Below are 13,027 nucleotides of genomic sequence, written 5' to 3'. Positions count from 1 at the left end.
ATATATATATATATATATATATATATATATATATATATATATATATATATATATATATATATATATCGTACAAAAAAAAAGAGATCAAAAAAGCAAAACAATCAAGGATGAAAAGCTAGCGGGTGGCATATTAAGGCCACTCTCCCTCTTGGAATCGCAGTGTTTGGTCTTGAGGTTGGGCTGGGGCTAATTATGACCCCGATATCTATTGTTTTAAAATTCAGCAAATCCAATAGCCATGCTGCGTTAGGCACAAACACGGCTTTTGCCGTAGGCCACCGTGCCTATATTTAATTCATTTCTGGAACAGGTAACCTTGTCATTTAGTTTTGTTTGTTGTGCTCATAGCTAATAAATGTATACATTTTTCTTGTGGTTTGTTTTATTCTTTTTTTCTGGAGAGAAATACATTGCAAGTTAATATAGTGTGTGGTCCGCTTGTCTTAAGGTACAGTATAATAATGAACAGGAACATAGTTTTCAGTTACATAAAATTATTGACATTACGTAAGCAAGATAATATTAATAAAACATATTTATCACTTCAGCTCGAGATTTAAATAACAAGTACATGAAAATTAATATTCAAAATAATAGAAAAATAGTATTATCAATTGATGGACATTGCGCAGTTTGTGTAACAGTGAGATTTGTAAACTAGGTTTCAGGCTAAAAGCTTTTGCATTTATAATTAGGAACCACACTAGTACCTAAACCTAGTATCATGAAGAGTATATAGGATGAATAAAAAGGCTATATATAACATTAAGTACATTAATACAAACAATGTGTTATAAAAGATAACACATAAACTCATGTATGAAAGGATACATACTATCGATGTATGACAAAGCATTACAAATTGCAACGTGTATGCAAAAAAAAGAATAGTTAAATATAATAAATCGGGGCGCTGAAATAATAATAATAATAATAATACAATGAATTATGATGAGGAATGGCACAAGACCTCTTGTATGCAAAATAAACGAATAAAACGTATATTCCTGAGGCATGATAAGACATGACAAATGCTCTTATATATGCATTGACATAACCACAATTTCAGCAGGGGAGATAAGTGAACAGAAAGTTCTGCAAATGAGATGCGGACTCCCTCTCTCGGATGTAAGAGGTTTTGTTCATAATTTCTTTCCACAAGACGATTACTTGTGTTCTGAGTTGGGTATTTTGAAAAGAAAGGAAAGGATAACAAAATGGATTTATACAGTTAATGTATATGATATCGCCATAAATAGGAAACAGTAAGACTGTCAATCATATACAGTAAGTATAAATGCATAACAATAATGTAAGACCTTGTTCGACTAACTCGTTCATTTCATTACATACACTTACCACAAACGAGATTTAAGTGGTCCATAGAACAATTCTACAATTTCATTTCCTTTAAAAACATTGAGCTATTGCTGAGGAACATTAAACTTAGGACTTTTAAACAGGATATGACAATGACTGTCAAGAGCAAACATTCTGCAGTAAAACATTGGTTAACAAAATAGTCTACTTACACGGTGCGCAAGCAGAATGTTTAAAAAAAAGTGCAAAGGGTTTATGTTGGTTAGGCAAATATAGTTGATATGCAAGCCGATCACAAGTTTAATAATGATTACAGATATATTTTGACATTAACATATGTGTCCAGAAACCATGTCATGATTACAACACATGAAAACCAAAAGGAAATTGCATACACGACGCCTACATATAAGCCGAAAAAAACCCAGAAAGAAATACAGTTCGATAAAGAAAAGGAACCGCATAACCCAAACACCAGTGCATTTTTGGTGAAAGCAAATAAAGAATATTTTCCCACTTACTGAGACGAAAGGAGTATGTAGTGAAAATTTTTAATTGAACGCTTGATACCAAAATACTGTACTGAAAATAAAACCAGACCATAGATAAATGCATTTATACAACCTTAGTAGAATACATTAGGTCCTATCACAGATGTATAAATATTTGAAGCCTGTAGGTATAGCAACATATTAAATGTATCGATTATATTGCTGGTAAATTTCACAGTGGATGTCCATGGAACATCCTCGTATTGTATAGGTGAGAAAGACAATACTTATAAATAAATATAACACATAACCTTATTTTTGCTAAGGGATATCTTCCTTGTGTCAGGGAAGAGATTGTATCATCAGAAAAGTAATTTTAGGAGACCATATATATATATATATATATATATATATATATATATATATATATATATATATATATATATATATATATATATATATTTGTGTGTGTGTCTGTGTGTGTGTGTATCTGTCTGTCTGTCTGTCTATCTATCTATCTATATCTATTTATCTATCTATCTGGACACTGTAGGCATGTGTAAATGCTTCCATTCTGTAAAATTGAACCAGCTATATGTATGGTGTCTGTTATATGACAATATGTCTCTTGGTAAAATAGAGAGTCGAAATTTAAACCACAAACAATGTAATATATATAACTGGCATTAATGTGGAGAATATATCATAAAATTAGAGAATACAACCAGCCAAACCCTGTTAATGTTTCAAAACTGTAACAAAAGGTTCAGGGCTCAATCATATAAAGGTCAATTTCACATTAGTTTTCGTGGTGGGAAATAACACTACATAATACGCATAAAACATGCATTTGAAATAATGTGGTACTCCAGTATACAGATGCCTCGTATTTTATTTAGTCGTTTTAACGGTGGAGTCAGAAGCGGCAGCGGTGGCAGTGGTTATATAATACGTCTATGGAAAATTTAAAAATCGTATTAAAAATATCGGTTATTATATGTTTAATGTATCAAAGCAAGCAGAACTAACTCGCATTATTGGTTATGTAATAGCTACAAGGAGCTTTAAGATTCCTATTGCAACTAGGAGATTCCGCGTTCATTTAACGAGAAATCAAACCAGACGAGAATTTAAACAAATTTAAATTGTAAATTAAACTAAAAATGAAATAATAGAAGTTAGAAGTCTATACGAGTTTAACAAACATCTACATATATATGGATCTATATACAAACAATTAGAAAAGACATCAGCTTCATTTTATTGTTCCGACTGCTCTTTTGAAAGTAATTGAGCCACATATAACAGGCAGAAAAAATTAGAAATGTAACAGTTGTAGTAGTCCAGCTTGCTTTGTCTATTAACCCTGGAACTGTATATGATGTCATATCATTACCGGAGGAATAAAATGCTTTAACTAGTTATATGTACGTCGCACTGATGCAAACGGAAACAGCTCATAAGGCAATACAATATCATCAGACATACAAAAAACATATATAACAATTTAGCTGATGATTTTGAAGAATTCCGGAGTGATTGCACAGCGCAGGCCTTTAACCGATGGTTCTCGTTTAAATGATTTAGTAAATCAGATTACATCAGTTATGAAATGGGAAATGGGGGGGGGGGAATCTGGAATGGTCACTAGTCACCAATGAAGAAAATATGGCTACTTATTTATGCATCATTCTATTGTTTGCTTACATAAATACGCAGGACATAGATGACTAGGAATATTTTTTCTAATCTGTGTACATGAATATAGTTAAAGAATATAGTCGTGGGTCGGTGGCTCTTCTCTGGGTTTTCCAGGGTTCTTCCTCCACCAGTTATACTGGCCGCCATGTATAGCCTACCAGTTATACTGGCCGCCATGTATAGCCTATCTTGTGCTGAAAATGGTGTTAAACCCATGAACAACAACAACAAAGAATATAGTTATTTTGTACTTTATTTGACAGCGATATTACGTGATACTTTGAAACTCGAGCTAACAGTTTTCGCGTTTGTTTTGACATTGCAAGAACTCAGATTTGCCAATATATAAATGTACATCCATGTCTAGTAATTAAACTACAAACACGTACAAGAATTAACAATTAGTACAAATGTATCTGATCTTTATCCTTGCTTGGTACCAATCTAAGGTCAGATAGTCCGTGTCTCCGTCCATTCTTGTTTCTACATGTACGATGATGCATGTTATACAGTTGAAACTCAAGTCAGTAATGAGGAAAGAAGGTAGTTAGGTAGGTTGGATGCCATGTATGTATGTATGCATGTATGTATGTATATATGTATGTATGTATGTATGTGTGTGTGTGTGACTGACTGATTTTCTTTATTTCCTCTTCAGAAAAAATTTCATTCAGTTAATTTTCATTAGTACAGAAAGAGATAGGACCATAGCTTAATATTAATGGATTTACAGTACACTAAACATGTAATATATATATATATATATATATATATATATATATATATATATATATATATATATATATATATATATATATATGTCTACCAAAGTAAAGGAAATGCAATATCTAAACACATGAGTGAGAAAACTCATTGCAAACGAGATATATACGCAGCAAAGATCAATAGAGGAAAATAAAGAAATTGGAATTATTTATATTTGACTGGAACGATTTAAATGGATTATCATGTTCTCTCTCACTTAGAACGCATGTAAATAATGTTTAAGATAGAAATGAAATAGATCCATTTCCCTAATTTACTGAACAAAAAATAGTATCATATATCGTTTTCAAGTTCATTTGTTCTTCTGTACATTGTGTCTATTCCATCAACCACAACACACATGAATGTCTGCCATGATTGATCATCCATAGAATCAAAGATGTCCACTCTCCTGCCCAAAAGGATATGAAGTAATGAGTCAATGTCCTGACATAAAATCCAGTTGAATCGTTTATTATGGAGAATTTTTAGAGATAGAGGTAACCCCAATGACGTCAATGTCATTTCTTTGCTCGCTCCCTATGGATTTACCAGACTTACCATTTTATTTATTCTATATACTGTTACTGAAACACTTGATGCGGGTTTTACGAAGAGGAGCATGAAGTTGCCACCCCTCCACGAGGTGCTTGTGGCCTTAACGCTTTTCCGCCACAGGCGCTCACTTCAGGCTCATCGGAGAGTCCTTGGGTGTAAGAGTAGAGAGTGTAAGCAGATGTATAATTGAAGTGAAAAGTATCACTTGGGTGTAAGTGTAACTAGTGTAATCCGATATTTATTTGAAGTGGCAAGAAGTCATCGTGTGTGAGTGTAGCCAGTGTAAACAGATGTATATTTGATGTGGCAAGAGGTCCTTGGGTGTGAGTTTAGCTAGTGTAATCAGACGTATATCTGAAGTGGCACAAACTCCTTAGATGTGAATGTAGTCAGCGTAAGTAGATGTACATCTGAAGTGGCACTATGTCCTGATGTGTGAGTGTATCTACTGTAAGCAGATGTATATTTGAAAAGGCAAGACGTCCTTGGGTGTGAGGGTAGCCAGTGTAAGCAGATGTATATTTGATGTGGCAAGAAGTACGTAGGTGTGAGTGTAGGTAGTGCAAGCAGATGTATATCTTAAGTGGCAAGAAGTCCTTGGGTATGAGTGTAGCCAGTGTAAGCAGATGTACATTTGATGTGGCAAGAAGTCCTTGTGTGCGAGAGTAGCCAATATAAGCAGATGTATATTTGATATGGCAAGAAGTCTTTGGGTGTGAGTGTAGCCAGTGTTGGCAGATGTGTATCTGAAGTGGCAAGAGCCTTTGTGAGACAGGCAAAGAACTTCATACAATTTCCCTGACAAGTGGCAACATCAGCTGTCATGCAGGGCTTTTACAGGCTTTCAGGTAAGATATTTTCCAGTTATGTTATTCTACCCATTTCAACTATTAAAAAAATTATTCGTGTCCATTATCAGCAACGTCCGCTCCTCATATATCATAATACGTCATATGGTTATGCCCCCAAGTAAAAAACAACTGATGATATCGGATGTAAGGAAACATACCGTAATATTTATGCCTAGTTTTTACTACGAAGCTCGCAATATGTGTTATTCTGTTACAAAGTATATGAATTGATTAAAGGTAGGACTTTGCAGTTCAAAAATATTTTTTAACTAATCTTAAGAATTGTATATGGGCTACAGACTTTGATATAATGTCACGTCGGGCGCGTTGAAACTTGGGGTAGTGACTGTATAGTTGTTAATTATATTATTCGTACCATTCGTAGCTTATTTGTTTACCATTTAACTATAACTAATACATGTTGTTGTTGTTGTTGTTGTTGTCTGGTTTAACGCCATTTTTCAGCACACGATAGGCTATACATGGCGGCCAGTATTAATGGTGGAGGAAGAACCCGGGAAAACCCCGGGAAGAACCACCGACCCACGAGGAGCTACTGGCAAACTTTCTCACATACCGACATTGGCCGAATCCTAGAGTCGAACCCACGCAGACAGAGGTGAGATGGCAGTGATCTGTAATGGAGAGCGCTTTTGAACGGGGCCCCAATCATACATGTATTATTATATATTGCATGTATGACTGATAGTTAAGGTGGCAGGGTCCAGTTTCGTAAATTGGCCCCTGACAAATTTCTTAACTTAAGGCTATGGTGTGACTTTTTCAGCTATTATTGTTTAGTATTGATAGATATGGATATATTTGTGAACTAGGTGTTTTGGGCTTGTGTTGTTCTTGAAACTGATGTCAGGCATGTACACCTTCCATAGTTGCTCTGCAGTATGTTAATAGTGAAATACCAATAGTTGGCTAGGAAGAAGAGCTAGTCTCCCATAGCAGTAAACACGTGGGTTCAAGGCAACTAGAGTATCTCAAAAACGGCTTGGATGACAACTATTCTGAATTACATCAAACTATTTAGTAGACAATGTTTTTCAAAATTTTCATCCAGGGAAAGGGCTTGCGTTTACACTGAGCACCACATGCTGTCAAAAATGGCATTTGGATGTAAAAAATGCAGGTATAAAATAGGGGTTGGGGTGCATGATCCTCTTCTGCTGTGAACTGCCATTGATTTCTCTGGTCAAGTGAATAATATTCTTATGCTTTGTTTTAATATAGGTATCTAAAAATATGGACCTTTTTGACCTCACTTGTGTATGATTTTTTATGATTTTTTATGCTAGGTCGCTGATTGCGGCATTAAATTTGTACATAAAAACTGGACCCTGCCCCCTAAATTGTAAGAACCGATACAAAACCCTGTGATCTGAACACCATCCCAACCAAAATCAAAACCGGAAAGCATCAACTATGTAAACAAATACTTACAACATAGTAATCAATTTAGTGCTTCTAAACTGTCGACAGAGATTCCCTAACAACGAAAACTTGCTACCACCTTCCCCAAAATGGATGTACTCGATGTAATCATACAGGCTACACACCGTCCTTTTCCGGTTTCTTTACTAGTCCATTTAAACAAATTTAACACGAAAAGGATGAACCCTTTTATACATGTGTTTAAATAGATGTAAACACAGAATGGATGCAACTGTTTTAAATTATCAAAGATGGTGGACTAAATCGCATGTGTTGCTTGAAAACGTACTCGCGCATGCAAATATGGCGGCCATATTACTATAGAAACTCCCGTTTGATTCAAAATCAGTCCAAACATTGACCAATATAATAACTTGGCATAACATACACTGAACGCAAACTTTACCGAGTTTCGTACATTTTTATATAGATGATACGCATTACATTATCTTATCTTCAATGAAAAAAAATAATCCCAAAGTATGTGCAAGCATATAATTTCCTATGAATCATGCCTCTTTCTAGGCTTCCCTCTTGCACCGATAACCTTTGTTATCTATCGTTGACGCACAACATTTTATATCATGCACAAGGCTGGAATAAATAACAAAGACAAAGTAATATAAAATAATGTTACAACTTACTTCAAACAAAGTAACGTAATAAAATGCATTCATTAATGTAGAATCATAACACAATTTCATTTGATGAAGGATATATCTTATAGATTGTGATTAACTACAGCACCAGTGAAGAGAATATGGTAGATAATTCATATACTTATAATCATAATAATCATAGCTGATCATAGCAAATGCACAATGACATTGACGCAAATTGTCTAGGATAGTGTGTGGGGACGCCCTACGTTAGACTAGGGATCAGATTCCAAATGTATTGCCAGATCTCTCCAACCGTCGATTTTCCCTTAAAGTAGCAAGCCATTACCGTTAAAAGTACGAATTGTACATCAATGAATTCTTCCACTATTACAAGCTAAATAATTACAAATGGGAACATCATATTACTTCTTTCGTCGAACTAAGAAAACAAAAATCGAAAGTATCTAATACATAAATATTAGATGTGTTTCGGTGATTCGCCATCGACGGAATGCACTTCCAGATATGCATAGTAAAACATCAGTGATGGTCCCATTCTCTAAACCTTCTATTCTCACCAAAGTATTGTGCGCTGTGACTGAATATAGATATCAGTGCAGTTCTTAATGACGTTCAGCCACATCCGAGTTTATATTTTTTGCATTTTAATAAAATTATTTTTTTTATATAAAAGGCTGATGATATTCCTACTGAAAGACCTCTGTGATCTCGAGCAAGGAAAAATTACTCGACGATCATATTTACTGAATGCTTTAATTACAGCATCTTTTCTTTATGGTTTTGTTTGATAATACTACTGCAGCGAAGCTGCATCCATGACAGTTTATGCTCTTTGCTTTACACATCAGCAAAACATAACCTGACCTGTATCACAGTAGTCGATAATTTGGTATCACTTTTTATAGTTATCGTGTGTTATTTACTGTCACCCACAAGTCGCAGTCAAACTTGGGCCGTTAAGAAGACTGAACAAGAATGGAAGGGACAGCAACTAAGGTGCACATGTTTTACATAGAATGGCAGTATACAGACTTACATCGCGTGGCATCGTGGTGAATGTTGATAGCAGGCAGGCAAACATTGTAAGAAAAGTTAAAACTGTATATAATTAACGGGTTGTGAAAATGTATTCCTTATGCGATTTTAATCTGTGCAATATTTCTGAAACACTCCTTAACTTCAGTTCCATTATGAACAAAAACGATGAAAATCCTACTCACTCCAGTATGTTTCACATCAATGCCCTAAACTCATAAACTCGTATTCGGTCAGTCATGTTGCACACGTTGGTTAGTACATGCGAATGTGATTTTATACTAAATTTACCTTCACGACAATTTAACGAAATATAATGTCAGAAACTCATCTGTTTTCTATTTTGAAACGACATGGAAACTAATACAGTAAGTAAGTAAGCAGCGACAGGCTCCGAACGGACGCCATTGACTTGGAACATGCGTTTTGCTATAATGCGAAATGACTGAGATTAAGGAAACGAGGTCAAGAAAGCGATAGAGGGGCTCTTTGTTTTTGAACGATGAACTGTTGGCTTTGATATATTCCTTACAAATGGCATGCGAGACTACATCAAGTGGTGGCTTATAATACGGTCAGAAATCCATATATATATATGTGTGTGTGTGTGTGTGTGTGTGTGTGTGTGTGTGTGTGTGCCTCAGTGACTATTGCGCTATCTATTTACAAAGTGTCCGAAAAGGAAATATCGGACCTCTACCATGTCTAAATTGTAGGGGGTGTCAAGGGGAGAACACAATTATGTGGAGCTTATTGCGCAAGAAAATATCGTCCGTTGAAAAGATACTCTGAGATAGCAAATGCATATGATGACATTAAAGTAAAAGACACTCCAGATTATATTCCTTATATAGGAAGGAAAATAATTTTATATATTTTAAATATTGTATAATGGAACAAGCAAAGATGGAAATCACTAACTTTTATGGATTTGAGTAGCACCCGATATTTACTAATTACTAAGGGGGCCCCGAGTGGCCGAGTGGTCTAAAGCGCTCTCCGTTACGGATCACTGCCATCTCACCTCTGTCTGCATGGGTTCGAGTCTCGGATTCGGCCAATGTGGGTATGTGAGAAAGCTTGCCAGTAGCTTCTCGGTTGTTCTTTCCGGGGATTTCCCGGGTTCTTCCTCCACCATTAATACTGGCCGCCAGTATAGCCTATCGTGTACTGAAAAATGGCGTTAAACCCTAGTGGTCAAACCCTACTCTACCCAACCCACTAATTACTAAGCGATCAGAGTGGGTGTTATACGACAATGTCGAGTTACAAAACCAATCGCTAACGCCATTAATACAGAATACATACAAATTGGAATTGTAATTCCCGACAGTAAGAAAATAATGTATAATTTTCACAGATTCATATATGAGTGCTTCTGTGGCATGATAGATGATGGTCAAATGACTGGTCATCATAACTCTCATAATAAAGATAATAGGATTGAAAACCTTCAAGCTATCACATCGAAAGAAAACAGCAAACGAGGAAAAACTGGTAAGTATAATTCAGCTATATCGAAGAGGTGCAGCCAAAGAATAAAATGTCGCATATTGATCAGTAAATAACCACATATCTTTTATCAGTACTAGCAACCTTGTATTTTTGCGTCATTTTTCACACCTTTAGTCTGTCAAAAATTGTCGATATTCTGACTAAAAATCGAATAAAATAGCACATAAAAAATCATCATGTGCCACATATAATTTATGTTACTGTTGTTGGTCATTCCAACGCTTCCATGAATTTTCGCCCATCTTTGGCTCCCCTTAGGTCGGTTGAGCCCCTGTGCTGCTTCCATCAATGAAGAACGTATTATCAAAGTCTAGACGATAACGATTTGAAGACTAATAAAACATCTTCTCTTCAACGAAAATGTCATCATTGGTGATTATTTCCCTTCACTTTGATTTGCAATTGATGCAACTGGGCCTTCGTTGTCTCTTTAGAAACTGAAGCATTTTTTTTTATCCTAATCGCCCCTTGTACAAATCTATCAACACTTCTTAGATTTCCTTGATTTATACTTGACAGTCTGTTGACCGATATGACTTCCGTATCCAGTCCGAATATACTTTACAATTCTATAATGTGGACACATGGATGTTCAAAAACTGCGCACTTTACATTTGAATCAGTTGTTTGATTTTTTCAAAATTAGCTTTCTTTTCTCACATGCATCCATTCTGACACTTTCGCTGTCCTTTGCTTGTTGTCTGAAGAGGTACATCTACAATTGCGATCATTATATGGTAGATTGAGTCGCCTCCCTTGCTACAGGCAACCGTTTTGTCGATCTATGAGTTGTACATCTCGCGAATAACTTTGAAATTAGGCCAAAAGTCTCTCTCTCCCTCTCTCTCTCTCTCTCTCTCTCCGAGTATGCCTAATAATTGCGCATAAACACACAGAAGATAATTTATATAACATATCGTTGATAATGTATAAGCATTCTGACCTCCACCCCGCATAAAAGCCATCGAATACTAAGCGTACATAGCTACGAAACGGAAACAGCAGCCATATTTCTCATATTCGGACAGATGTGCTAAATGTACAGCGGCCAAAATAAATGGGGTGGGGTCGGATATAAATGCTGCATTCATAAGTATCATAAGTAAAACACAGTGGGAGTGATAGTAGTACAACAAATGAAGCGTTTTCTTGTTGATAATGTATGAGCATTCTGACCTCCACCCCGCATAAAAGCCATCGAATACTAAGCGTACATAGCTACGAAACGGAAACAGCAGCCTTACTTCTCATATTCGGACAGATGTGCTAAATGTACAGCGGCCAAAATAAAAGGGGTGGGGTCGGATATAAATGCTGCATTCGTAAGTATCATAAGTAAAACACAGTGGGAGTGATAGTAGTACAACAAATGAAACGTTTTCTTATTTTTATATACGGTCAACATTGCAAGTATGTTTGTACAAACGGCTATACAGCAGGTAAATATACATAATTATACATACCGAATAGGTGATAGGTATTTCCAGGTTAGCTGATAGCCGTTCTGTACACGAATATTCTGGTACAGTTGCAACAATAAAGGCCTGCTGTCACAACAACCTAAGCAGCTGGGGAAATCCGCCTTCCTTATCGAAATATGGCCTATTCTTACACCACTCCAAATATTTAACTGGATCTTTTCGTGTTTTTCTCTTCCTGGTAATAATATGGCTTTACTAAATCTAACACATCGCCTAGGCCTATCGCTAATGTTATTTTACATTGTAAACATCTGCACCAGCGTGACACATACGCTATTTCCGTCACTCTAACCGCTCGATCGATTACCGTATGTGGGCGATTAAATCTTATTCATCCGCAGAGATAAAAGATAGACATGGTCTGCTGTCGCATGAATTCCCGGCAGGTCAGAGTATATATTTCTTTTTAATTTTTCTACTTGCCTGTCTTAGCACACTGCATAAACTTAGATCCGTTCCATTATCCGCCTCTATGTTATTTGTTCGACTTATATGTCCTTAGAGACGGTACAACTTTCCGATGTTTATCAACTAGAGCGAGTTTGTCGAAACATTAAAAGAAGTAATTGTTTTTATATTGATAAAGCGAAGTCTCAGATATAACAAAACCGTATGAAAAGTCCCAAAAATTGGGGTGGGACCATGAATTGTTTTTCTTTCTTTTTCTTTATAAGATTTTTTTTTGTTTCTAAGTTGGTTCTATCTATCTAACTATCTATCTATCTATCTATCTATCTATCTGTTTGTCTGCCTGTCTGCCTGCCTGACTATATATGTATGTATGCATGTATGTATGTATGTATGCATATATATATATATATATATATATCATAGTCTTCCTGAAACGGCTGTTTCTTCACTTTCACACTGAGAAATGTACTATTTTCCTAGACAATTTGGACGTGGGGATTAAGGATGGTCTGGGAAATTCAACCTAAATCCGCTCCTAATTGTAGATTTACTTTGCATTGAAAATTAATCTTTACCGTCATATTAAAGGGTGCTTAATTGTTAAAAACCCTGCAGGGATCAATCGTGCATGTCACGCGCAAATCAGAGATAGGAGTATACAGAGTGAACGAACAAAAGGAATGGCAATAAGTTACTCATATCACGGTATAAGGATTTTTGTTGTTGTTGTTGTTGTTGTGGGGTTTAACGCCATTTTTCAGCACGATAGGCTATACATGGCGGCCAGTATTAATGGTGGAGGAAGAACCCGGAAAAACCCGGAAAGAACCACC

General features: G+C 35.8%; 1 protein-coding gene across 1 annotated transcript in view; it reads right to left on the bottom strand.

Moving 5' to 3' along the window:
- LOC149790299 (ras-related protein Rab-5C-like) overlaps nucleotides 1–12,046 on the bottom strand; it is a 65,329-nt gene extending 53,283 nt beyond the window's left edge. The window contains exon 1 of the mRNA XM_089972342.1: nucleotides 11,766–12,046. The gene's annotated coding sequence lies outside the window, so the exon portion shown is untranslated. The remainder of the gene's footprint in view (nucleotides 1–11,765) is intronic.
- Between the last annotated feature and the right edge of the window lie 981 nt (nucleotides 12,047–13,027).

This window comes from Sinohyriopsis cumingii, chromosome 10 (assembly GCF_028554795.1).
Source record: "Sinohyriopsis cumingii isolate HCF-2022 chromosome 10, ASM2855479v2, whole genome shotgun sequence".
NCBI lineage: Eukaryota > Metazoa > Mollusca > Bivalvia > Unionida > Unionidae > Sinohyriopsis > Sinohyriopsis cumingii.
The sequence above is the reverse complement of the archived record's forward strand: the minus strand, read 5'-3'. Positions and strand labels throughout refer to the sequence as shown.